Here is a 24,993-nt window from a genome sequence, read left to right on the forward strand (position 1 = left end):
AGATGTTAGGATGGATTGTGATATAAACTTGAGAATGTACCGTCAAATTATTTTCCCATAGTATTCCAAGAGGCCATTTCCTTCACTGGGGTAATGCAATATGGAAACATTGCTAGGGCATGAAGGAGAAACCAACTTAATGTTTCCTGTTCTCTGTAGGATTGAATGGCAGTGGAAGGTGATGCCATGAAAATGTGTTCTCCAGGGTAAGGAGGAGTAATTAGATTTTGAAATGGAAAAGTATAGGTGGAAGCACTTAATGTTCAGAGGCAAGATAGATTTAATTACTCTAATAGCTAACATGGCTATAATGGAAATCAGGGTGTCTTGATATGCATATCTATGGTGATAGCAAATAGATCATAATGTCCTCAAGCAAAGATAGATAAGTGGAGTAGAGTGTTTCTTGACCTATATAACAAAAAATAGATAAGTTGATAGCTTTTGAATTGATAACTGGGGTTATCCATCAAAATGGAAAGTTGTGCTTCCTCGCAAAAATTCCAAACTTATCTTAGTTCACAGACCAAAAAGCCATTGGTTGAAGGGGAATCCAGGTCTCTCTGAGAGTGAACTCAGCCATATTACTGCAAGTAAATTAGATAAATACTTCCCTGATCTTTTTCAAAATGGACTTGTGGCGAATACTGGTATAACTGTAGAGTTGGAAACAGGAATTAAGGATTGATAAACAAAGATTCTGAACCGAGACTGATAATGTAGGAACTGATATAGAATAGAGGCCTTGGATGCCTGATGATAGGTAGAGTTTTACCCCAAGACTGTGTCACAATGCAATGTATCTAATGTGTCCATACAACTAACACACAGTTATTTCTCTGGTCCCCAGGTGGATAATTGAATACTGATATACTCAACACCTGACAGAATCCTCACATATACCTATGATCTGTGGCGTAAGAACAATTTTGGTAGGAAAAAAAAAAAATCAACAAACAACCCACCCTGTACTTGCTTCTGCAGCACATATATTAATATTGGAATGATGCAGAGATTAGCACACACCCTACTCAAGAATGATACGCAAACTCCTGAAGAGTTCCATATTAAAAAACAAGCAAAAATCCCCATAAAACCCAACTAGAAGCTCTCCTCTATCCTGAAGAATATATAAAAGCAATACCACATTGCAGGAATTACAATGATAAGCATCACCATCAAATACTTAAGGAAAACAGGAGAAGTGTTTCCTATGATATTCACATGTAATTCATCTGCTAAGCTGTTAGAAAAAAGTCAGTAAGAAAAGAAAAACTGATCCCACGGGCACCTGGGTGACATAAGTATCTGCCTTTGGCTCAGGTCTCAATCCTGGGATCCTAGGTTGGAGCCCCCTAATGGGTTCTCTGCTCAGCAAGAAGCCTGCTTCTCCTTCTGCGCCTCCTCTTTCTTGTGCTGACTCTTCCGTGCTCTCTCTCTCTCTCAAATACATAAGTAATAAAAATCTTTTTTTTAATTGGTCCTAACTGATAGATGGCTATAGAATGACTACTTTAAAAAAAAAAAAAGAATGACTACTTTACACTTACCTATGATATAGTCCCAAGTGCAATCGCATGCTTAATATGTTATATTTACTGATGCAATACTACATTCCCCTGGCACTTAACACACATGAATTTATTTGGAAATTACATTCCTCTTGATTCCAACAGAAAGGAGGACCAGAACTAGTTTGCCATCACATAATAGGAATAGCACAATGGGGACAGCATTCACTCGTTGTCAGAGGGCTATGTTAAATAATTCTCATGCTCATGATATGTTCTGCAAGAACACTGATCCTATTATTCTGCAAAACATCATGCCAGGTTTCTATAATTATGTATCGCACTAATGGGACACAATAATCAGAAACTACCAAGTGTTCTATAAGCCCTAGGAAGATATCAGGATGTCAGAGAGTGAAGAAAAATTCTGTTCAAGATGTAGAAGCCTTCCATATCAGGGAACACTTTAGGGATTCAAGTCAACTAGAGCATATCAGAACATTTTTTTTTCTAAGATGAATACAAATTTAATGTATTTCTTACTTAGAGTACTTGATGAGGCTCTTTGGATTTTTTGAGGCAGCATATAACATTCCTTAAAATACTGTTATGATCCATTTATTGAATGACTCATAAAATGACACTTTTTAGCAGGACTTACAGCAAGAAAGTATTCTGCAAAGTCAAGACTGTAGTGCAAGCTGCTCTATCACTCAAAATATGTGACTCAGAAGATCTGATAGTGCTAGAGATATCTATGGTATATTTAAAATGCTATATTGAATCTCTGGCAAGCCTCCAGAAGAAAAAATGACGTGTAGAATCATAGACTGTAGAGGAAAGTCAAGCTTTCTATAGCCGACAATTTAATTTTCATTGAAAAAAGTAACGTCTAGTATTCCACTAGGTCCAAGTGTGGAAAGATCCTGACCACAGGATGCCAGATATCCATGTAACCACACTTCCTCTTCCTAACTTATGTATTATTAGACTTGCTGAGTTAAAATTTGGGAGTGTAAAGCAGTAACCCATCATACAATACAAATGGTATATGGGATTTAATCTCAGCAGATCTAGAAAGCATGAGAAAAACAGATGAACACGTGGCCAGAACTCCCATATCATTAACCTCAATTGCATTGACATTCTCCTTCAAGGTCATATCTGTGGCCTTTGATCAACAAATAAAATTAGGACTGCTTCACAAATGAACTGGCTTAAAGGAGATGATGCCCCTAAATGAAACTTTATGACTCATTGAAAATGTACCTCAACTCCAGGAAAAGAAGTGAGGACATCCTACAAATATGGAGGCACCGTGCTGTATTCAGTAGCTGCATACTAAGGAAAGCATCAGTAGAGGACTGGTCCGACAGACACTTCTCAGTTGCTACTGGAGATTATCTCAACCTCCCTATCTCTGCCAACCTTGACTCTTGGCAGCCGACTAAGCCACTATTCTGATAACCTACAGTGTGTCGACTTCAGCAGCCTTCATCAGGTGTAATCCAATTGTGTCTTATCCCATGGATATTCTGAAATCTCCTCCTCTGGCACTCTCCTCTTCCTGGAAGAATGAGATGTAGGTATATTCAGGGCCACCACAAGTGCATCCAAGAAATCACAATCAGGTAGGTGAAATTTGGTCCTTAAAAGATGGGAGCCAGAAGATAAATTCTACTCCAAACCTGAAAATAAATGTCCTGATCAAAGTTTATCTTTTGGATGATTATATCATAAGTTTGAATCATCTTGACATTAAGTGATGGCTAGATTAGTAAACCATTCTTATATTTGTTCTCCCCCTTTTAGTTCTCATTTCCCTCACTTCTGTTTTTGAGTGACGTGGTGGATGGAGCTGAAAAATTGTTTCAGGTTCTGCTATGTGACCAATTCAGCTAAAATAGAAAAGACAAGAGTTGAGACCAGGCAGCCAGACCCTTATTTGGTTCTTAACTACTACTATCCGGGAATACTTCCAAGGTCAATAGCCTCCCCTCCATTTGCTCTTGTGTTCTGTGCTTAAATAGTCTAAGTAAGTATACTGTTCTATATTTCTCCTAAGCTTTGTATATTTTTCTTAAGAATTAGTATGTCTTTGAGAAATTAGATAGTCTTTGAGATTAGGTTGTCATTTGCTGATTAAATGTTACTCATCAATTCTCTGTGGTAATTTTATTATGTACAGTATGACCTATTAAGAATTAAACTGAAACTACCATATACATTCAATTTAAGATTAATTATTACTATGGTGCCTCAGCAAGGCATGCAAACTTAGTTCATTGTTAGTTATGGTGCTAAAATATCCCTTAGGCTGACATTGTAAAATATCTCCATTTTAAAAAATAAATAAATAAACATAGTTTCTAAAGAGGAGAAAGTTTCTTTATTCTTTTTTTTTTTCAGCTTAACAGTATTCATCGTGTTTGCAGCACACCAAATGCTCCATGCAATTCGTGTCCTCCCTAATTCCCACCACCTTTTTCCCCCAGCCTCCCACACCCCACCCCTTCAAGACCCTCAAGTAGTTTTTCAGAGTCCATAGTCCCTCATGGTTCACCTCCCCTTCCAATTTCCAACAACTCCCTTCTCCTCTTCATCTCTCCATGTCCTCCATGTTATTTGTTATGCTCCACAAATAAGTGAAACGATATAATAACTGACTCTCTCTGCTTGACTTATTTCACACAGCATAATCTCTTCCAGTCCCATCCATGTTGCTACAAAAGGTGGGTATTCATCCTTTCTGATAGAGGCATAATACTCCATAGTGTATATGGACCACATCTTCCTTATCCATTCGTCCGTTGAAGGGCATCTTGGTTCTTTCCACAGTGTGGTGACTGTGGCCATTGCTGCTATAAACATTGGGGTACAGATGGCCCTTCATTTCACTACATCTGTATCTTTGGGGTAAATACACAGTAGTGCAATTACAAGGTCATAGGGAAGCTCTATTTTTAATTTCTTGAGGAATCTCCACACTGTTCTCCAAAGTGGCTGCACCAACCTGCACTCCCACCAACAGTGCAAGAGGGTTCCCCTTTCTCCACAACCTCTCCAAAACGTGTTGTTTCTTGTCTTGCTAATTTTGCCATTCTAACTGGTATAAGGTGCTATCTCAATGTGGTTTTAATTTGAAATCTCCCTGATGGCTAGTGATGATGAACATTTTCTCATATGTCTGATAGCCATTTGTATGTCTTCATTGGAGAAGTGTCTGTTCATATCTTCTGGCCACTTTTTGATGTGATTATCTTTTTTGTGTGTGTTGAGTTTGAGGAGTTCTTTATAGATCCTGGATATCAACCTTTTGTCTGTACTGTCATTTGCAAATATCTTCTCCCATTCTGTGGGTTGGCTCTTTGTTCTGTTGACTGTTTCCTTTGCTGTGCAGAAGCTTTTGACCTTGATGAAGTCCCAAAAGTTCATTTTCGCTTTTGTTTCCTTTGCCTTTGGAGACATATCTTGAAAGAAGTTGCTGTGGCTGATATCGAAGAGGTTACTGCCTATGTTCTCCTCTAGGATTCTGATGGATTTCTGTCTCATGTTGAGGTCTTTTATCCATTTTGAGTTTATCTTTGTGTATGGTCTAAGAGAATGGTCAAGTTTCATTCTTCTACATATAGCTGTCCAGTTTTCCCAGCACCACTTATTGAAGAGACTGTCTTTTTTCCACTGTACATTTTTTCCTGTTTTGCCAAAGATTATTTGACCATAGAGTTGAGGGTCCATATCTGGGCTCTCTACTCTGTTCCACTGGTCTATGTGTCTGTTTTTATGCCAGTACCATGCTGTATTGGTGATCACAGCTTTGTAGTAAAGCTTGAAATCAGGTAACATGATGCCCTCAGTTTTATTTTTGTTTTTCAATATTTCCTTAGTGATTCGGGGTCTCTTCTGATTCCATACAAATTTTAGGATTATTTGCTCCAGCTCTTTGCAAGATACCGGTGGAATTTTGATTGGAATGGCATTAAAAGTATAGATTGCTCTAGGCAGTATAGACATTTTAACAATGTTTATTCTTCCAATCCAAGAGCATGGGATGGTCTTCCATCTTTTTGTGTCTTCTTCAATTTCTTTCATGAGTGTTCTGTAGTTCCTCGAGTACAGATCCTTTACCTCTTTGGTTAGGTTTATTCCCAGGTATCTTATGGTTCTTGGTGCTATAGTAAATGGAACCGATTCTCTAATTTCCCTTTCTGTATTTTCATTATTAGTGTATAAGAAAGCAACTGATTTCTGTACATTGACTTTGTATCCTGCCACATTACTGAATTGCTGTATGAGTTCTAGTAGCTTGGGGGTGGAGTCTTTTGTGTTTTCCATATAAAGAAACATGTCATCTGTGAAGAGAGTTTGACTTCTTCATTGCCAATTTGGATACCTTTTATTTCTCTTTGTTGTTTGATTGCTGTTGGTAGGACTTCTAATACTATGTTGAATAAGAGTGGTGCGAGTGGGCATCCTTGTTGTGCTCCTGATCTCAACGGGAAGGCTGCAAGCTTTTTCCCATTGAGGATGATATTTGCCCTGGGTCTTTCTTAGATAGATTTTATGTAGTTGAGGAATGTTCCCTCTATCCCTATACTTTGAAGCATTTTAATCAGGAATGAATGCTGGATGTTGTCAAATGCTTTTTCTGCATTAATTGAGAGGACCATGTGGTTATTCTCTCTTCTCTTATTGATTTGTTCTATCACATTGATTGATTTACGAATGTTGAACCATCCTTGTAACCCAAGGATAAATCCCACCTGGTCATGGTAATTAATCTTTTTAATGTGCTGTTGGATCCTGTTTGCTAGGATCTTGTTGAGAATATTAGCATCCATATTCATCAGTAATATTGGTTTGAAATTCTCCTTTTTGGTAGGGTCTTTGCCTGGTTTGGGATTCAGCGTAATGCTGGCTTCATAAAAAGAGTCTGGAAGTTTTCCTTCTGCTTCAATTTTTTGAAACAGCTTCAAGAGAATAGGTGTTATTTCTTCTTTGAAAGTTTGGTAGAATTCCCTAGGCAATCCATCAGGTCCTGGGATCTTGTTTTTTGGGAGGGTTTTGATCACAGCTTAAATCTTGTTACTAGATATTGGTCTATTCAGGTTGTCAATTTCTTCCTGGTTCAATTTTGAGAGTTTATAGTTTTTCAGGAATGCATCCATTTCATCTAAGTTGCTTAGCTTATTGGCATATAACTGTTGATAATAACTTCTGATGATTGTTTCTACTTCCTTGGTGTTAGTTGTAATCTCTCCCTTTCCATTCATAATTTTATTAATTTGGGCTTTCTCTCTTTTCTTTTGGATTAGTGTGGCCAATGGTTTATTGATCTTATTGATTCTTTAAAAATAAAACATCTTCTAGATTCATTGATACATTCTACTGTATCTCTGGTCTAATCTCATTGATCTCTGCTCTAATCTTGATTATTTCCCTTCTTATGTGTGGAGTTGGTTTGATTTGTTGTTGGTTCTCTAGCTCTTTAAGGTGTAGAGACAGCTGGTGTATACTGGATTTTTCAATTTTTTTGAGGGAGTCTTGAATGGCTATATATTTCCCCCTTAGGACCACCTTTGCTGTATCCTCTAGGTTTTGGACCAAAGTGTCTTCATTCTCATTGGTTTTCATGAATTGTTTAAGATATTCTTTGATCTCCTGGTTGATCCAAGCATTCTTAAGCAAGGCAGTCTTTAGCTTCCAGGTGTTTGAGTTCCTTCTGAATTTTTCCTTGTGATTGAGCTCCAGTTTCAAAGCGCTGTGATCTAAGAATATGCAGGGAATAATGTCAGTCTTTTTGGTATCAGTGGAGTCTTGATTTGTGACCCAGTATGTGGTTTATTCTAGAGGAGGTTCCATGTACACTTGAGAAGAATGAGTATTCTGTTGTTTAGGGTGGAATGTTCTATATATATCTATGAGGTCCATCTTTTTTCTTTATTGATTTTCTGTTTCTTTACTGATTTTCTTGTTTCTTTATTGATTTTCTGCTTGGATGATCTGTATATTACTGAGAGGGGCATGTTAAGATCTCCTACTATTAATGTATTCACATCAATATGACTCTTTATCTTGATTAATAGTTTTAATTGGATGCTCCCATATTGGGGGCATTGATATTTACAATTGTTAGATTGTCTTGGTGGATAGTCCCTTTAAGAATTATGTAGTGTCAAAAAAAAAAAAAAAGAATTATGTGGTGTCCTTCTGTATCTCTGACTACAGATACTTCTGTATCTCTGACTAGTTTTTAGTTTAAAATCTAATTTATCTGATATGAGAATCACTACGCTAGCCTTCTTTTGAGGCCCATTGGCATGAAAGATGCTTCTCCATCCCTTCACTTTCAGTCTGGGTGTATCTATAGGTTCAAAATGGGTCTCTTGTAGACAACATGTAGATGGGTCCTGTCATTTTATCCAATCTGCAACCTTGTGTCATTTTATGGGCACTTTTATGCCATTCACAGAGAGTGATTATTGATAGATATGTATTTATTGACATCGTGTTACCTTTGAGGTCTTTCTTTCTGTAGATTGTCTCTATATTTCTGTTCAATGATATTTTTAGGATTTTATCTCTTTTATAGAACCCCCCCCTTAATATTTTCTGCAGTATCATCTTGGTGGTTGCATGGTCTTTAAGCCTTGCCAGTCTTGGAAACTCTTTATCTCTCCATCCATTTTAAATGTCAGTCTTTCTGTATAAAGTATTCTTGGCTGTATGTTCTTCTCATTTAGTGCCCTGAATATATCTTACCAGTCCTTTCTGGCTTGCCAGGTCTCTGTGGACAGGTCTGACATTATTCTGATGGGCTTTCCTCTGTATGTAAGGAGCTTCTTTGTCCTGGATGCTTTCTAGAGGGTCTGCCTACAATTTTAATTCTTCATTCTTACTATTAGGTGTCTCGAGGACTTTTAAGAATCTATAATCTTGGGGGGAAACCATTCTGTCTCTAGTACATGAACGCCGGTTCCATTCATGAGATTGGGAAAATTTTCATGAACAACTTGTTCCACTATATCTTTTAGACTTCTTTCTTTCTCCTCCCCTTCAGGGATTCCAAGAATTCTGACATTGTAATGTTTCATGGCATCATTTATTTCCCTGATTCTGTTTTCGTGGCTTCTAAGCTGTTTGTTCCAGGCTTCCTCCTGATCCTTTCTCTCTATGTGTTTGTCCTCCAGATCACTAATTCTATCTTCTGTCTCAGTTACCCTAGCTTTTAGGGAATTTAGATTATATTGGAACTCATTGAGAGCATTGTTAACATCATCCCTGGTGGCTTTCAGTTCTGCCCTAATCAATTCTGTTTGGTCATCCATGAATTTCTCTAACGTAGCTATTGCCTGGATAATTGATAGCCTAAATTCCCTTTCTGACATATTGTCTATGTTAATAGCCATTAGCTCTGTTGCAGAAGGCCCATCCTCTGAATTTTTCTTCTGTTGGGCATTCCTCCTCCTAGTCATTTTCGTGAGAGTTAACTGAATGAATGTAGCTGGATGTATCAACTGTGGTGCAGTCAAGGTGCACTCTGGAATGCTTCTGAGCAATCACGATTCCCCAACTGAGAGAATAAAAAAAAAGAAAAAAAAAAAAAGAGAGAGAGAGAGAGGGAAAAAAGGGAAGATAAAAGAGAAGGCTCAGCCCAAATGGGCCCCAAGATAAGATTTATGAAATATACAAACAGAAACAGACAAACAAAAGGACTGATAAAAGTATATGACAAGAGAAAAATATATATATATTTTATATATATATTTTATATGACAAGAGAAAAAAATATATATTTTTTATATAAATATTTTATATATTTTTTATATATATATTATATATATATTTTATATATATATACTTTATATATGACAAGAGAAAAATATATATATTTTATAATATTTATATATATAAATTTATATATATAATATATTATATATATTATATAAATATATTTATAAATATATATAAATATTATAAATATTATTTATAAATAAATATAAATTAATATAAATATAAATAAATATAAATATAAATATAAATTAATATTATAATATTTATAATAATAACAATATTATAATATAATAATATTTATTATTATATGCCATTATTATATTATAATATTGTTATTATTATAAATATTATAATATTAATTTATATTTATATTTATATTTATTTATATATATAAATATATTTTATATATATTTTTTATTAAATATATATATTTGTTCTCTTGTCATACATAAAATATATATATATAATATATATAAAATATATATATTTTTTTCTCTGGTCGTATACTTTTATCAGTCCTTTTGTTTGTCTGTTTCTGTTTGTATACTTCACAAATCTTATCTTGGGGCCCATTTGGGCTGAGCCTTCTCTTTTATCTTCCCTTTTTTCCCTCTCTCTCTCTCTCTTTATATTATATTATATTATATATATATATATATATATATATATATGCAAAAAAAAGGAAGAACCTCGTCAAAAAGAACCTTAAGTATAAGATTTATATACTATCAGGACAAACACAAATACACAGAAACAATGGCAGAAGAAAAAGATGGAAGAGTGGTTATAAATTCTCAGTGTGGACAAGGAAGTTTATTTTGATTCTTCCTGGGTATATCTTGATATCTTTGTTAAAGGACTCAACTTGCCTAAGATAAAGGGGGATTAAAAATTGATTTACCTATAGGAGTAGCACTGATTGGGGAAAAGGGGTTACCTTGAAGTTTAACTCTTTATGAATATTAGAAAATAAAAATAAAAAAAGAATAAACTAGACTAAATTAAGTTAAAATTTAAAAAAATTTTAAAAAATAGAAAAGCAATAGAAAAACACAGGTGTATGTATCAAAAAGTTCAGGCTAGAAGGTTATTATGAAATTTGATGTACTGGACTTCTCACTGTGATGTGAAATAGGTTAAAAAATTATCTACATATATTTTTAAAAAATGAACCAGAATAGTGGGAACGAGTTAAAAATAAAAGTTGTATCTATGAAGTAGTGGTGGTTGTTCTCTTGTCATCTTTTTTTTTTCTTTTTTCTTTCCTGGTCGGTTTTCTGGGGGAGGGGCCTGCCACGTGGGTGGGTTTTCAGTCAATGATGTTCCCTGAGTTAAGTCCTCCCGCCCCCCTCAAAGGGGTGGGCTCTGAGGAAACTGGTTTTTCAGGCTTTTGTTCTCTGGAGGTTTTTATGTTTGTTTGTTCGGGTTTTTTTGGTTTGTTTGTTTGTTTTCTCCCGCCTTGACAGCTTTTGATGGTTTTTGGAGGTTTAGAAGAAAGCAAATTGCACCCCGACCTCCCTCTCAGAGAGAAACCTCAGTCTACTCCCCTGTTGGTGCGACACAGCCCATATAAATTTCCCCTTGGCCACTGGCAGAGCATGTTCCAAGTCGCAGTCCCTGGGGATGCAGGATCTTCTGCTTGTACCCAAGACCACAGCAGCAACGGCTATCTGGGCAGCTCCAGACCGCCAGAGAGGTTCCAAGCAGCGATTGCACACTGAGATTTTCTTGCTGGCCGGGGCTGGGAGTGCCTGGTCTTTCTGGGTCTAAGAGCACTGGGCCGGCACCTGTGCACACTTCTCACAGGGGAGGGTGTGGGGCGCGCACGTCTCAGGCTCTGATAGTAAGGTGCAGCATTCTGTCACCTGATGAGGCACCCAGTCCCTCACAGGAGCGGGACCCCACGCGTTCTCCAGCATGCTGGCAGCTCAGGGACCAAGACCTTGTTTCTCCACCGGACTTTCTCTGGCTCAGCACCAAGGGAGGCTGTCCTGGGTCTGGGGACTTAAGCCCCTGTCCCTAACCGCCCTGATTCCCACAATTTCCCCCCACAATCCTTTGCTCTTTTTGAGTGCTTTCAACCAGACTCCTACTATTTTTTTTTTAAGATTTTATTTATTTATTTGAGAGAGATTTATTGAGAGAGATCACAAGCAGGCAGAGAGGCAGGCAGAGAGAGAGGAGGAAGCAGGCTCCCCGCTAAGCAAAGAGCGCATTGCGGGGCTCGATCCAAGGACTCGGAGTTCATGACCTGAGCCGAAGGCAGCGGCTTAACTCGCTGAGCCACCCAGGCACCCCTGCCAGACTCCTACTTAATACCCACATGCAGGGCACTCTCGTATTGGGGTATTACTTTCCAATCAGTCACCTCTGGTGGCTCCCTCCCTCTTTTGTTTACCTTCTGATATCAGTCCTACATTCCCACTCCACTTTACCTGCCCACTGGCATCTTCTGCCCCTATAGAGATCCAGATGTGTATAATTCTGATCTCAGGATGATTTCATGGGTGATCGGAGTTCTTTGGTAGGTAATCAGCTCACTTTAGCATACAGGTTGAAATCGCTCCTCCTCCTACTTCCTCGCCATCTTGTCTCCTCCGAGGAGAAAGTTTCTTAAAAGGAGAAAGAAGAAAAAATAATATAAAGAGAAATTGACATAACCTTGAGTTAATCATATCAATTGCCAGGAGTTGAAAAAGAGAACTATCTTAAGGGGTTTTTAGTGAAATATATTAACAAAGAATATTTATTTTTTGTAATTTTATTTTATTTTATTTTTTTTGGTTTTCCAAGATTCATTGTTTATGCACCACACCCAGTGCTCTATGCAATACATACCCTCCTTAATACCCATCCCCAGGCTCACCCAACCCCCTACTTCTCTCCCCTCCAAAACCTTCCGTTTATTTCTCAGAGTCCACAGTATCTCATGGTTTGTTTCCCCATCCAATTTCCCCCAACTCACTTTTCCGCCCCATTTCCCAAAATCCTCCGTGTAAGGAGGCTCCACAAGTAAGTGAAACCATATGATAATTGACTCGCTCTGCTTGATTTTTTTCACTCAGCATAGTTTCCCCCAGTCACAAATAAACATTGTTAAAATGTCTATAGTGCCTAGAACAATCTATAGTTTCAATGCCATCACAATCAAAATTCCACTGGTATTTTTCAAAGAGTTTGAACATACAATCCTAAAATTTGTATGGAACCAGAAAAAACCCCAAATTGCTAATGAAATGTTAAAAAAGAAAAACAAAAAACAAAAACCGGGGGCATCACGTTGCCTGATTTCAAGTTTTACTACAAAGCTGTGATCACCAATACAGCCTGGTACAAACACAAAAACAGACACATAGACCAGTGGAACAGACCAGATGTGAACCCACAACTCTATATTCAGATAATCTTTGACAAAGCAGGAAAAAATATACAATGGGGGAAAAGTCTCTTCAATAAATGGTTCTGGGAAAAGTGGACAGGTGTGTATAGAAGAATGAAACTTGACCATTCTCTTACCCGTATAAAAGATGAACTCAAAATGCATAAAAGACCTCAACATGAGGCAGGAATCTATCAAAGTCCTAGAGGAGGACATAGGCAGTTACCCCTTTGACACTGGCCACAACAACTTCTTTCAAGATATGCCTCCAAAGGCAAAGGAAACAAAAGCAAAAATGAATTTTTGGAACTTCAACAAGATCAAAAGCTTCTGCACAGCAAAGGAAACAGTCAACAAAACAAAGTGCAACCCATGGAATGGGAGAAGATGTTTGCAAATGACAGTACAGACAAAAGGTTGATATCCAGGATCTATAAAGAACTCCTCAAACTCAACACACACAAAAAAGATAATCACATCAAAAAGTGGGTAGAAGATATGAACAGACACTTCTTCAAAGAAGACATACAAATGGCTAACAAACACCTGAAAAAATGTTCATCATCGTTAGCCATCAGGAAGATTCAAATTAAAACCACATTGAGAATCTACCTTATACCAGTTAGAATGGCCAAAATCAACAAGACAGTGAACAGCTAGTGTTGGGGGGATGTGGAGAAAGGGGAACCCTCTCACACTGTTGGCAGGAATCCAAGTTGGTGCAGCCTCTTTGAAAAACAGTGTGGCGATTCCTTAAGAAATTGAAAATAGAGCTTCACTATGACCCTGCAATTGCACTACTGGGTATTTACCCCAAAGATACAGATGCAGTGAAAAGAAGTGCCATCTGTACCCCAATGTTCATAACAGCAATGGCCACAGTTGCCAAATTCTGAAAAGAGCTAAGATGCCTTTCAACAGACGAATGGATAAGGAAGATATGGTCCATATATGCAATGGAATACTATGCTTCCATCAAAAAGGGTGAATACCCAACTTTTATACAAAGAGTTTTAAAAATGAGCATCTGTTATAAAATGAAAATATTTCTCACATCTTCATTTTGGATGTTTGTTTGAACCAAACTAAGTGCTAAAAATCATTTGTGGTACATTAGAATAAAACTATATACACCTATTTAAACACACACAAACAAGGATACTAAAAGACAAAAGCCCAAAAGTTAGTTTTAAGATTCCTAGTGATCAGGACAAAATGGAAATTTTATTTCTTGTCTACTGTCAAGGAAGTTAACACAAAATAGAAAATATATTCTTTTTCTTCCCTAGAACCCATGCTTAAAAATGGACAAATACAATAAATTTTAATGAAAAACACTACATTAAAAAATGCATATTTTGGTGACTTTTTTTTTTGCAAATAGTTGGCTTTTTTTTTTTAAGAATAAATGGCTATTTTAAAAAGCAACCAAAGATATCTTCAAAATAGACCCATTCCTTTCTTACACTGGGAAATTTTTTTGCAGTCACACTTACAAATTCTTTGTGAAATTCTTTAAGCTAATTTAAATCAATATTATTTAAACTGTATCTTGTGCTGCTGACAATGACCTCTGATGCTGGATTTCACAGAACAGACATAGAGATCCAGAGAGGACCACAAAAGAGGAGAGGAAAGTGATCTGTCATATCTTTCTTTTTTCTTTCCCTCCCTATCTCTCTATTCTTTTTTGTTTATTTTTTCACTCTTATTGAAGGAGTAGAGTATATATTCCCTTTGATGGGGCTCTACAGTGCAGTAAAAATGGCTTATTCTTTTTGGTCTGGTATATATGGACTTAGACCTAGCTTCAGACATTTAATAGTTACATGACCTTAGGTATATCATTAACTTTGTCTCAACAAAGTTAATTAACTGTGCCTCAACTTCTGCAAATAAAAATAAAATAGGACTATCTTTTTAACATAAGCATGGAATAGAAAACATATATACTGCCTTATTTCTCCTTCCTTGTAATTCCAGGATTTATAGTAATGAACATAAAGTCACCTGCTCAGAATCAAGGTCACTGCCACCTCCATTAGAATATTTAAACTTGTATTAGGACATATAAGAGATTAACAACTGAATAAAGGAGAAACAAAGCATTTTTTGGATCAGTGAGTACAGTTTCAGAAATAACCACCAGTTATTCTTTTTGAGATATAAATGTTTCAGTAGTGGTAAAAATGACCAGAAATCATTACTCTGGATTACTTCTTTCTACTTTGATTGATTGAGAGATTTTGATTCATGTATAGAGTGATCCATTGCTTTGAATCTCTCCTTATGCATATATCTGTGAAGTTGAACTAGAATTTTGAATACTTATCACAGTATGATGAAGTTGAGTATAACATGAGAATCATATCTAATATTGAGTCCCCAAGATTTACACCCCAGATTTAAGAGGTCTTTGCTTCTTTTCCATACCAATACAGTTTTTAAAAATAACATTTTGTGCTTTCCTTCCCATTAGAATTTGAGCAAAATTCCCTTATCCCTACTGCCTAGCACAACACAGTAAGAAAAAGTATAGAATCAAAATCAGACAAACCGACACCCAAACCTTAGTTGCAGCACATACAAACTGTCAGAACAGGGACAAGTAACTTCCTGTCTATAAACCTCAGTTCTTTATCACTTAAATGGGACTGACAGTAGCAGTCATTCTTAGTAATCATAACACTTAGAGATAAAGCATCAGGCACATAGTAAGTCTCAACAACCACTAGCAATTATTATTAGGTTTTCTCTAAATGATTAACAAGTACATAAATAAATGAGGCAAAAGAGTCAAGCATCTCATCTAGGTCAATGTTCTTTATCCCCTTCTCCCCCTGGCAATGTTCACTTCAGTGATGTAGCTGCAAAGGAAAAAAAAAAAAAAAAAAGTATTGTTGGTAACTGGGATACAATTTTATACCACTGATTTCTTCCTAACTTCTTTCTTTTCCCTTAACTTGCAACACTGATTTGTCCTGATACAATCTACAGTATTCTCTCTCTGTCTCTCTCTCCTTGAATTTTAAACCTTAGAAAGATAATAATAATAATGATTGAGGGAAGCAATGTAATGGAGATAACTGAATAAAGAGCTAATTCAACAAGAGGCCTAGCTCATCTGCAGGTACAGATATCAATTAACCAGGATACATATATTCTTGTCTTCCACACTTTAAATATTATTAGTTTATGTTTACTTTATCTTCAATAATTTCTACAGGAAAAATCTTTGTAATCTAACTGATATCAAAGATGTGAGAACAATGAGCAAAGTAGGTCAAACAGATAAGGTGATGTTATTTTACCAGACCTCACTATTTGATAGCATTTTGAATTTCATTACACTAGGTAATGTTATGGATTTAAAAATATAAAAAATTTGATACATAATTATGAGATGCTTGATTTAATTGCTTTTAGAATAGGCAAACTGTAAGAAAGCTTGCTTTTTTTAAAACTGATCTTACCACAAGCAATTTTTGTGCTCTTAGAAACATGACCAAATGATAGCCATTATAAAATCTATGTGCTTAAAAAACAAACAACAACAACAAAAAAGAACACCAATGCATTTTTTCAATAGTTAGATATTTCTATCCCTATTTCTTTCAGCCTTATTTCCACTACTGTTCTGGACATTAATAAAGATCAATATACTATTATCTTGCTTCATGGCACTTTGTTAATTTTCCAAAACTAGGTTTTTTAATGCACAAAGATGAAAATCATTCCGCCTTTTTAAGTTGATATTTTTCTTTACCATTACATGGTGTTTTTTTGGGTATGATGGATAGTGAACTCTTCTATTGTTTAAACGTTTAACTGTGCTTGTGTTTTAGTACCATTAAGCCAGCTAAGAAAGTACAAAAGTATTTTTTATATGACCACTAGACCAAAAGAAGATTTTAAAATATTATTGAAAAATATTTATATTATTCTCATATTCTTATAGTTTCTTATATTAAATTTTACTACATATACTGTGAAGCAGAAATTCTAACAACTATGTTGAGGTGTTATGAAAAGAAGCTTGAATTTGTGAAATCTCCTTAAGGATCCCCTTAGATGGCAATCAGTATCAGCATTCAGAGTCACCTCCAGCATAAAGAACCCTGGCTTGGTTGGGAGACACTTTGCAAAGAAAATTCCAATTGCTGAGTTTTGTTTCTAGCACCTTCCAGGTATTGGTTTCTGAGGGTTGTAGAAAAAAAAAATTAAGGAAGGGTACAGTCTTTTTACCGGAAACTAATGTACTCTCAACATTTCAAATGAAAATTCACTTAATTTACAATGTTAGGAAACGTATGAAAAAAGGGAGAATTTCTCCAAATTACAAAAGTTAGTTTCATTTTCCCATGTTATTTGACATCTATTTATTGAGCCTTGGCTTGGAGTATGGCATAATGATGACCTCAAATTAATCATTTGGAGATTGAAATCCCATTACTAGTGTCAATTTTAAGTTAAGAACCCATAACATCTGAGTAACTTGGATTTGGTTGAATAGTCACTAATTGAAATTGCTCATCAGAGAATACAATAACTTTATGAAAAAAAATGAAGTACGTGTTTTATGTTCTCATAGCCTTGTTTTCAACATCCAGTCTAACATCCATCCTTAATATCTATTCTTTCTATCCTAATCATTGTGAATTCATCTCATATCTACTCCTATACCTATATTTTTAAAGTACAAGGATTCATATGGAATTGTCTGACATGTAAATAATCTGTGAGGGAGTAGCAAGAATTATGTAAATGCCATATATTAGAGTATATACTGTCTAAAATCTAAAATAAAAGTCTAATTCAATATTTTAAATTTCAATTTTTAACATGAAGTGAATCAAATGTAGGCATAAGTTTTCTTTAGAACTTTTAAAATCTTATTTTCAAGGTTACAATTATTTTGTTTAATGTAATGAGTAGATTAGACGTGGACCTTTTTTTCTTTTCTAAACACTGGACAAAACAATTAAAATATGATATCCAATGTTAGGCACTCTGTTTTCTGAATATTCCCTTCCATTTTCCTCTAATCATCTTGGGTAATTAGTTATCAATGGATCTACACATACTGCCCATATATAGTGGTCTTAGTCCATTAAGATCATTTAGAAATTTCAAATCAAAAGAAAAAGAAGGAGGAGGAGGAGATGGAGGAGGAGGGGGAGGAGGAGACGGAGGAGGAGGGGGAGGAGGAGAGGAAAAAGAAGAGGAAAGAGAAGAGGGAGAAGGAGGAGGAGGACGAGGAGGAGGAGAAGGAGGAGAAAGAGGAGGGGGAGGAGGAGAAGGAGAGGAAGGAGAAAAAGAAATTTCAAAACATTCTGGTTAAAAAAAAACAACAACTAAGATTTTGTAATACTGAACCTCTACTAAGGCTATAATCACTTTTATGTATTCTAGCTAGATTATAGGAATTCTTGGAATAAATGTTTCCAAATTCCACAACAATGTTGGGACTGCTGTTTCATCAAGGTGGCCAACGTTTCAGGCTCCAAAGGATAGCATAGCACCTCAAAACTTCCTTCTCTGTTCCTTAATCTCTTTGAATCTCAGCATGCTGATTTATAACAGTGAGGGTTTTGATACCCACCTTTTTAAGCAGATACTCCATTAAATATGTGTTAAGATAGGTTAAGTTAAGTAACAGTAACATTTAACCCCAGAATGTCAGTAATTTATAACAATAAGATGTAATTCCCTTTCACACTATTTGTCTATTGTCAGCTGACTGAGGGCTCCATTCTTACAAGCTTATGGAATGACAAAAGAGCTTTCATCATTGCACAGCAACTAGTAGCTTGATTGTATGTTGTCCTTAGTCAGAGAAACAAGTGTATGGTGTTGCCATCAACTCAGATATGGATAATAGCTGTGCTGAAGGAAAAAATGAAAGACAATGAAAAACATTGACTCCTAAAGATTTCTTACATTATTTTGGCAATAGTAATCATATAGTAGTATGTCTAACTATAAAATGTGGGAGAATGCATTCCTGACACGTTATGAGATGAAGATTTGTAAATGCTTGGTGAAAAGCACTAATGGCCACATATAAAATCTATTGTTCGTTGACTGATAACCCATAATATGCACTATTTATTCCAACTATTGTAAAGGCTTTCATGCATTCATTAAACTAAATTTCATTGAAGATATACTCAAAGTCCTGAGGTAGGTATTGGGAATATTTGGATGTATAAAACAAAGTTTCAGAACTTTAGGTCTTGTACAGTGGGAAGGATGGTGGGAAGAATGCTGTTCAATTTTGCCTCCCTTTACAAATCATTTAATCACAATTTTTTATCCCAATGACCCATTTACAACTTCCTAAGCATAGGCAATACCTGAGTCTCTTTTTGGCAACACTGGTTATTTTTATTCTTAACATTGTTAATATCCAAGTCAAAGTCCCATCTAAGATATTGATCTGTTTCTTATCCTCCTTTTTTTTTTTTCATTCATTTTTAGCTCTCTTTGAGTCACCTTAAGGGCTTATCAACAAACACCCTCTTTATCAAGTGTAGTGCCACTCCCACCAAAATCTCACTGCACCATAAAACACTTGTACAATCACAAATAAAACTGCTCTTTAACCTTCTTTTTCTTTGGAACTCTTCCCAGTCTTTCTTGATTCACTTAACTCCATTTCAAACTTATTTTACTTTTTTAATCATTTTTTAAAATTTTTTATCTTTTATAAACATATATTTTTATCCCCAGGGGTACAGGTCTGTGAATCACCAGGTTTACACACCTCACAGCACTCACCAAAGCACATACCCTCCCCAATGTCCATAATCCCACCCCCTTCTCCCAAACCCCCTCCCCCCAGCAACCCTCAGTTTGTTTTGTGAGATTAAGAGTCACATATAGTCTGTCTCCCTCCCAATCCCATCTTGTTTCATTTATTCTTCTCCTACCCACTTAAGCCCCCATGTTGCATCACCACTTCCTCATATCAGGGAGATCATATGATAGTTGTCTTTCTCTGCTTGACTTATTTTGCTAAGCATGATACGCTCTAGTTCCATCCATGTTGTCGCAAATGGCAAGATTTCATTTCTTTTGATGGCTGCATAGTATTCCATTGTGTATATATACCACATCTTCTTGATCCATTCATCTGTTGATGGACATCTAGGTTCTTTCCATAGTTTGGCTATTGTGCAATAAACATTTGGGTGCATGTGCCTCTTTGGATCACTACGTTTGTATCTTTAGGGTAAATACCCAATAGTGCAATTGCTGGGTCATAGGGCAGTTCTATTTTCAACAATTTGAGGAACCTCCATGCTGTTTTCCAGAGTGGCTGCATCAGCTTGCATTCCCACCAACAGTATAGGAGGGTTCCCCTTTCTTTGCAACCTCGCCAGCATCTGTCATTTCCTGACTTGTTGATTTTAGCCATTCTGACTGGTGTGAGGTGATATCTCATTGTGGTTTTGATGTATTTCCTTGATGCCGAGTGATATGGAGCACTTTTTCATGTGTCTGTTGGCCATCTGGATGTCTTCTTTGCAGAAATGTCTGTTCATGTCCTCTGCCCATTTCTTGATTGGATTATTTGTTCTTTGGGTGTTGAGTTTGCTAAGTTCTTTATAGATTCTGGACACTAGTCCTTTATCTGATATGTCGTTTGCAAATATCTTCTCCCATTCTGTCAGTTGTCTTTTGCTTTTGTTCACTGTTTCCTTTGCTGTGCAAAAGCTTTTGATCTTGATGAAATCAAAATAGTTCATTTTTGCCCTTGCTTCCCTTGCCTTTGGCGTTGTTCCTAGGAAGATGTTGCTGCGGCTGAGGTCGAAGAGGTTGCTGCCCGTGTTCTCCTCAAGGATTTTGATGGATTCCTTTCGCACATTGAGGTCCTTCATCCATTTTGAGTCTATTTTTGTGTGTGGTGTAAGGAAATGGTCCAATTTCATTTTTCTGCATGTGGCTGTCCAATTTTCCCAGCACCATTTATTGAAGAGGCTGTCTTTTTTCCATTGGACATTCTTTCCTGCTTTGTCGAAGATTAGTTGACTGTAGAGTTGAGGGTCTATTTCTGGGCTCTCTATTCTGTTCCATTGATCTATGTGTCTGGTTTTGTGCCAGTACCATGCTGTCTTGATGATGACAGCTTTGTAATAGAGCTTGAAGTCCGGAATTGTGATGCCACCAACGTTGGCTTTCTTTTTGAATATCCCTTTGGCTATTCGAGGTCTTTTCTGGTTCCATATAAATTTTAGCATTATTTGTTCCATTTCTTTGAAAAAGATGGATGGTACTTTGATAGGAATTGCATTAAATGTGTAGATTGCTTTAGGTAGCATAGACATTTTCACAATGTTTATTCTTCCAATCCAGGAGCATGGAACATTTTTCCATTTCTTTGTGTCTTCCTCAATTTCTTTCATGAGTACTTTATAGTTTTCTGAGTATAGATTCTGTGCCTCTTTGGTTAGGTTCATTCCTAGGTATCTTAGGTTTTTGGATGCAATTGTAAATGGGATTGACTCCTTAATATCTCTTTCTTCTGTCTTGCTGTTGGTGTAGAGAAATGCAACTGATTTCTGTGCATTGATTTTATATCCTGACACTTTACTGAATTCCTGTACAAGTTCTAGCAGTTTTGGAGTGGAGACTTTTGGGTTTTCCAATATAGTATCATATCATCTGCGAAGAGTGATATTTTGACTTCTTCTTTGCCGATTTGGATGCCTTTAATTTCCTTTTGTTGTCTGATTGATGAGGCTAGGACCTCTAGTACTATGTTGAATAGCAGTGGTGATAATGGACATTCCTGCCGTGTTCCTGACCTTAGCAGAAAAGCTTTCAGTTTTTCTCCATTGAGAATGATATTTGCGGTGGGTTTTTCATAGATGGCTTTGATGATATTGAGGTATGTGCCCTCTATCCCTACACTTTGAAGAGTTTTGATCAGGAAGGGATGCTGTACTTTGTCAAATGCTTTTTAGGCATCTATTGAGAGTATCATATGGTTCTAGTTCTTTCTTTTATTGATGTGTTGTATCACATTGACTGATTTGCGGATGTTGAACCAACCTTGCAGCCCTGGAATAAATCCCACTTGGTCATGGTGAATAATCCTTTTAATATACTGTTGAATCCTATTGGCTAGTATTTTGTTGAGTATTTTCGCATCTGTGTTCATCAAGGATATTGGTCTATAGCTCTCTTTTTTGGTGGGATCCTTGTCTGGTTTTGGGATCAAGGTGATGCTGGCCTCATAAAATGAGTTTGGAAGTTTTCCTTCCATTTCTATTTTTTGGAACAGTTTCAGGAGAATAGGAATTAGTTCTTCTTTAAATGTTTGGTAGAATTCCCCTGGGAAGCCGTCTGGCCCTGGGCTTTTGTTTGTTTGGAGATTTTTAATGACTGTTTCAATCTCCTTACTGGTGATGGGTCTGTTCAGGCTTTCTATTTCTTCCTGGTTCAGTTGTGGTAGTTTATATGTTTCTAGGAATGCATCCATTTCTTCCAGATTGTCAAATTTGTTGGCGTAGAGTTGCTCATAGTATGTTCTTATAATAGTTTGTATTTCTTTGGTGTTAGTTGTGATCTCTCCTCTTTCATTCATGATTTTATTTATTTGGATCTTTTTTCTTTTCTTTTTGATACGTCGGGCCAGGGGTTTATCAATTTTATTAATTCTTTCAAAGAACCAGCTCCTAGTTTCGTTGATTTGTTCTATTGTTTTTTTGGTTTCTATTTCATTGATTTCTGCTCTGATCTTTATGATTTCTCTTCTCCTGCTGGGTTTAGGGTTTCTTTCTTGTTCTTTCTCCAGCTCCTTTAGGTGTAGGGTGAGGTTGTGTACCTGAGACCTTTCTTGTTTCTTGAGAAAGGCTTGTACCGCTTTATATTTTCCTCTCAGGACTGCCTTTGTTGTGTCCCACAGATTTTGAACCATTGTATTTTCATTATCATTTGTTTCCATGATTTTTTTCAATTCCTCTTTAATTTCCCGGTTGACCCATTCATTCTTTAGAAGGATGCTGTTTAGTCTCCATGTATTTTGGTTCTTTTCAAACTTCCTTTTGTGGTTGAGTTCTAGCTTTAGAGCATTGTGGTCTGAAAATATGCAGGGAATGATCCCAATCTTTTGATACCGGTTGAGTCCTGATTTAGGACCGAGGATGTGATCTATTCTGGAGAATGTTCCATGTGCACTAGAGAAGAATGTGTATTCTTTTGCTTTGGGATGAAATGTTCTGAATATATCTGTGATGTCCATCTGGTCCAGTGTGTTGTTTAAGGCCTTTTTCCTTGCTGATCTTTTGCTTGGATGATCTGTCCATTTCAGTGAGGGGAGTGTTAAAGTCCCCTACTATTATTGTATTATTGTGGATGTGTTTCTTTGATTTTGTTATTAATAGGTTTATATAGTTGGCTGCTTCCACGTTGGGGGCATAGATATTTAAAATTGTTAAATCTTCTTGTTGGATAGACCCTTTGAGTATGATATAGTGTCCTTCCTCATCTCTTATTATAGTCTATGTCTTAAAATCTAATTGATCTGATATAAGGATTGCCACTCCTGCTTTCTTGGGATGTCCATTAGCATGGTAAATTCTTTTCCACCCCCTCACTTTAAATCTGGAGGTGTCTTCGCGCTTAAAATGAGTTTCTTGTAGGCAACATATAGATGGGTTTTGTTTTTTTATCCATTCTGATAACCTGTGTCTTTTGACAGGGGCATTTAGCCCATTAACATTCAGGGTAACTATTGAGAGATATGAATTTAGTGCCATTGTATTGCCTGTAAGGTGACTGTTACTGTATATGGTCTCTGTTCCTTTCTGATCTACCGCTTGTAGGCTCTCTCTTTGCTTAGAGGACCCCTTTCAAGATTTCCTGTAGAGCTGGTTTGGTGTTTGCAAATTCTTTCAGTTGTTGTTTGTCCTGGAAGCTTTTAATCTCTCCTTCTATTTTCAATGATAGCCTAGCTGGATATAGTATTCTTGGCTGCATGTTTTTCTCGTTTAGTGCTCTGAAAATATCATGCCAGCTCTTTCTGGCCTGCCAGGTCTCTGTGGATAAGTCAGCTGCCAATCTAATATTTTTACCATTGTATGTTACAGACTTCTTTTCCCGGGCTGCTTTCAGGATTTTCTCTTTGTCACTGAGACTTGTAAATTTTACTATTAGGTGACGGGGTGTGAGCCTATTCTTATTGATTTTGAGGGGCGTTCTCTGGACCTCCTGAATTTTGATGCTCGTTCCCTTAGCCATATTGTGGAAATTCTCCCCAATAATTCTCTCCAGTATAACTTCTGCTCCCCTCTCTCTTTCTTCTTCTTCTGGAATCCCAATTATTCTAATGTTGTTTCGTCTTATGGTGCCACTTATCTCTCGAATTCTCCCCTCGTGGTCCAGTAGCTGTTTGTCCCTCTTTTGCTCAGCTTCTTTATTCTCTGTCATTTAGTCTTCTATATCACTAATTCTTTCTTCTGCTTCATTTATCCTAGCAGTGAGAGCCTCCATTTTTGAATGCACCTCATTAATAGCGTTTTTTATTTCAACTTGGTTAGATTTTAGTTCTTTTATTTCTCCAGAAAGGGCTTTTATATCTCTTGAGAGGGTTTCTCTAATATCTTCCATGCCTTTTTCGAGCCCGGCTAGAACCTTGAGAATTGTCATTCTGAACTCTAGATCTGACATATTAACAATGTCCGTGTTGATTAGGTCCCTAGCCTTCGTTACTGCCTCTTGTTCTTTTTTTTGTGTTGAATTTTTCTGTCTTGTCATTTTGTCCAGATAAGAGTATATGAAGGAGCAAGTAAAATACTAAAAGGGTGGCAACAACCCCAAGAAAATATGCTTTAACCAAATTAGAAGAGATCCCAAATCGTGAGGGGGGAGAAAGGGTATAAAAATAGGTTCAAAAAGGAAGAAAGAAAAAAAAAAGAAAAAAGAAAAAGAAAAAGGAAAGAAAAGAATTTTAAAAAAGAAAACAAATAAGAAAAATATAAAAAAGAATAAATATATATATTAGATAAAGTAGTTAAAAAACGTTAAAAAAGAAAAAGGTAAAAGTTAAAAAAAAATTTAACCAGAAGGCGAGATAAAAAACAAAAAATGAAAAAGAAACAAATTAAATTAACTGGAAGACTAAAAAAATAATCACAGGGAAAAAGCCATGAGTTCCGTGCTTTGCTTTCTCCTCCTCTGGAATTCTGCCGCTCTCCTTGGTATTGAAACCGCACTCCTTGGTAGGTGAACTTGGTCTTGGCTGGATTTCTTGTTGATCTTCTGGGGGAGGGGCCTGTTGTAGTGATTCTCAAGTGTTTTTGC

The 24,993-nt window shown here is 36.4% G+C and overlaps 1 non-coding gene across 1 annotated transcript; it reads left to right on the forward strand.

Moving 5' to 3' along the window:
- The first annotated feature begins 968 nt into the window (after positions 1-968).
- Positions 969-1,072, forward strand: LOC131813376 (U6 spliceosomal RNA). The gene has a single exon (XR_009346782.1). It is a non-coding gene; the product is annotated as a U6 spliceosomal RNA (small nuclear RNA).
- The last annotated feature ends 23,921 nt before the right edge of the window (positions 1,073-24,993 follow it).

This window comes from Mustela lutreola, chromosome 12 (genome assembly GCF_030435805.1).
Source record: "Mustela lutreola isolate mMusLut2 chromosome 12, mMusLut2.pri, whole genome shotgun sequence".
NCBI classification, from domain to species: domain Eukaryota; kingdom Metazoa; phylum Chordata; class Mammalia; order Carnivora; family Mustelidae; genus Mustela; species Mustela lutreola.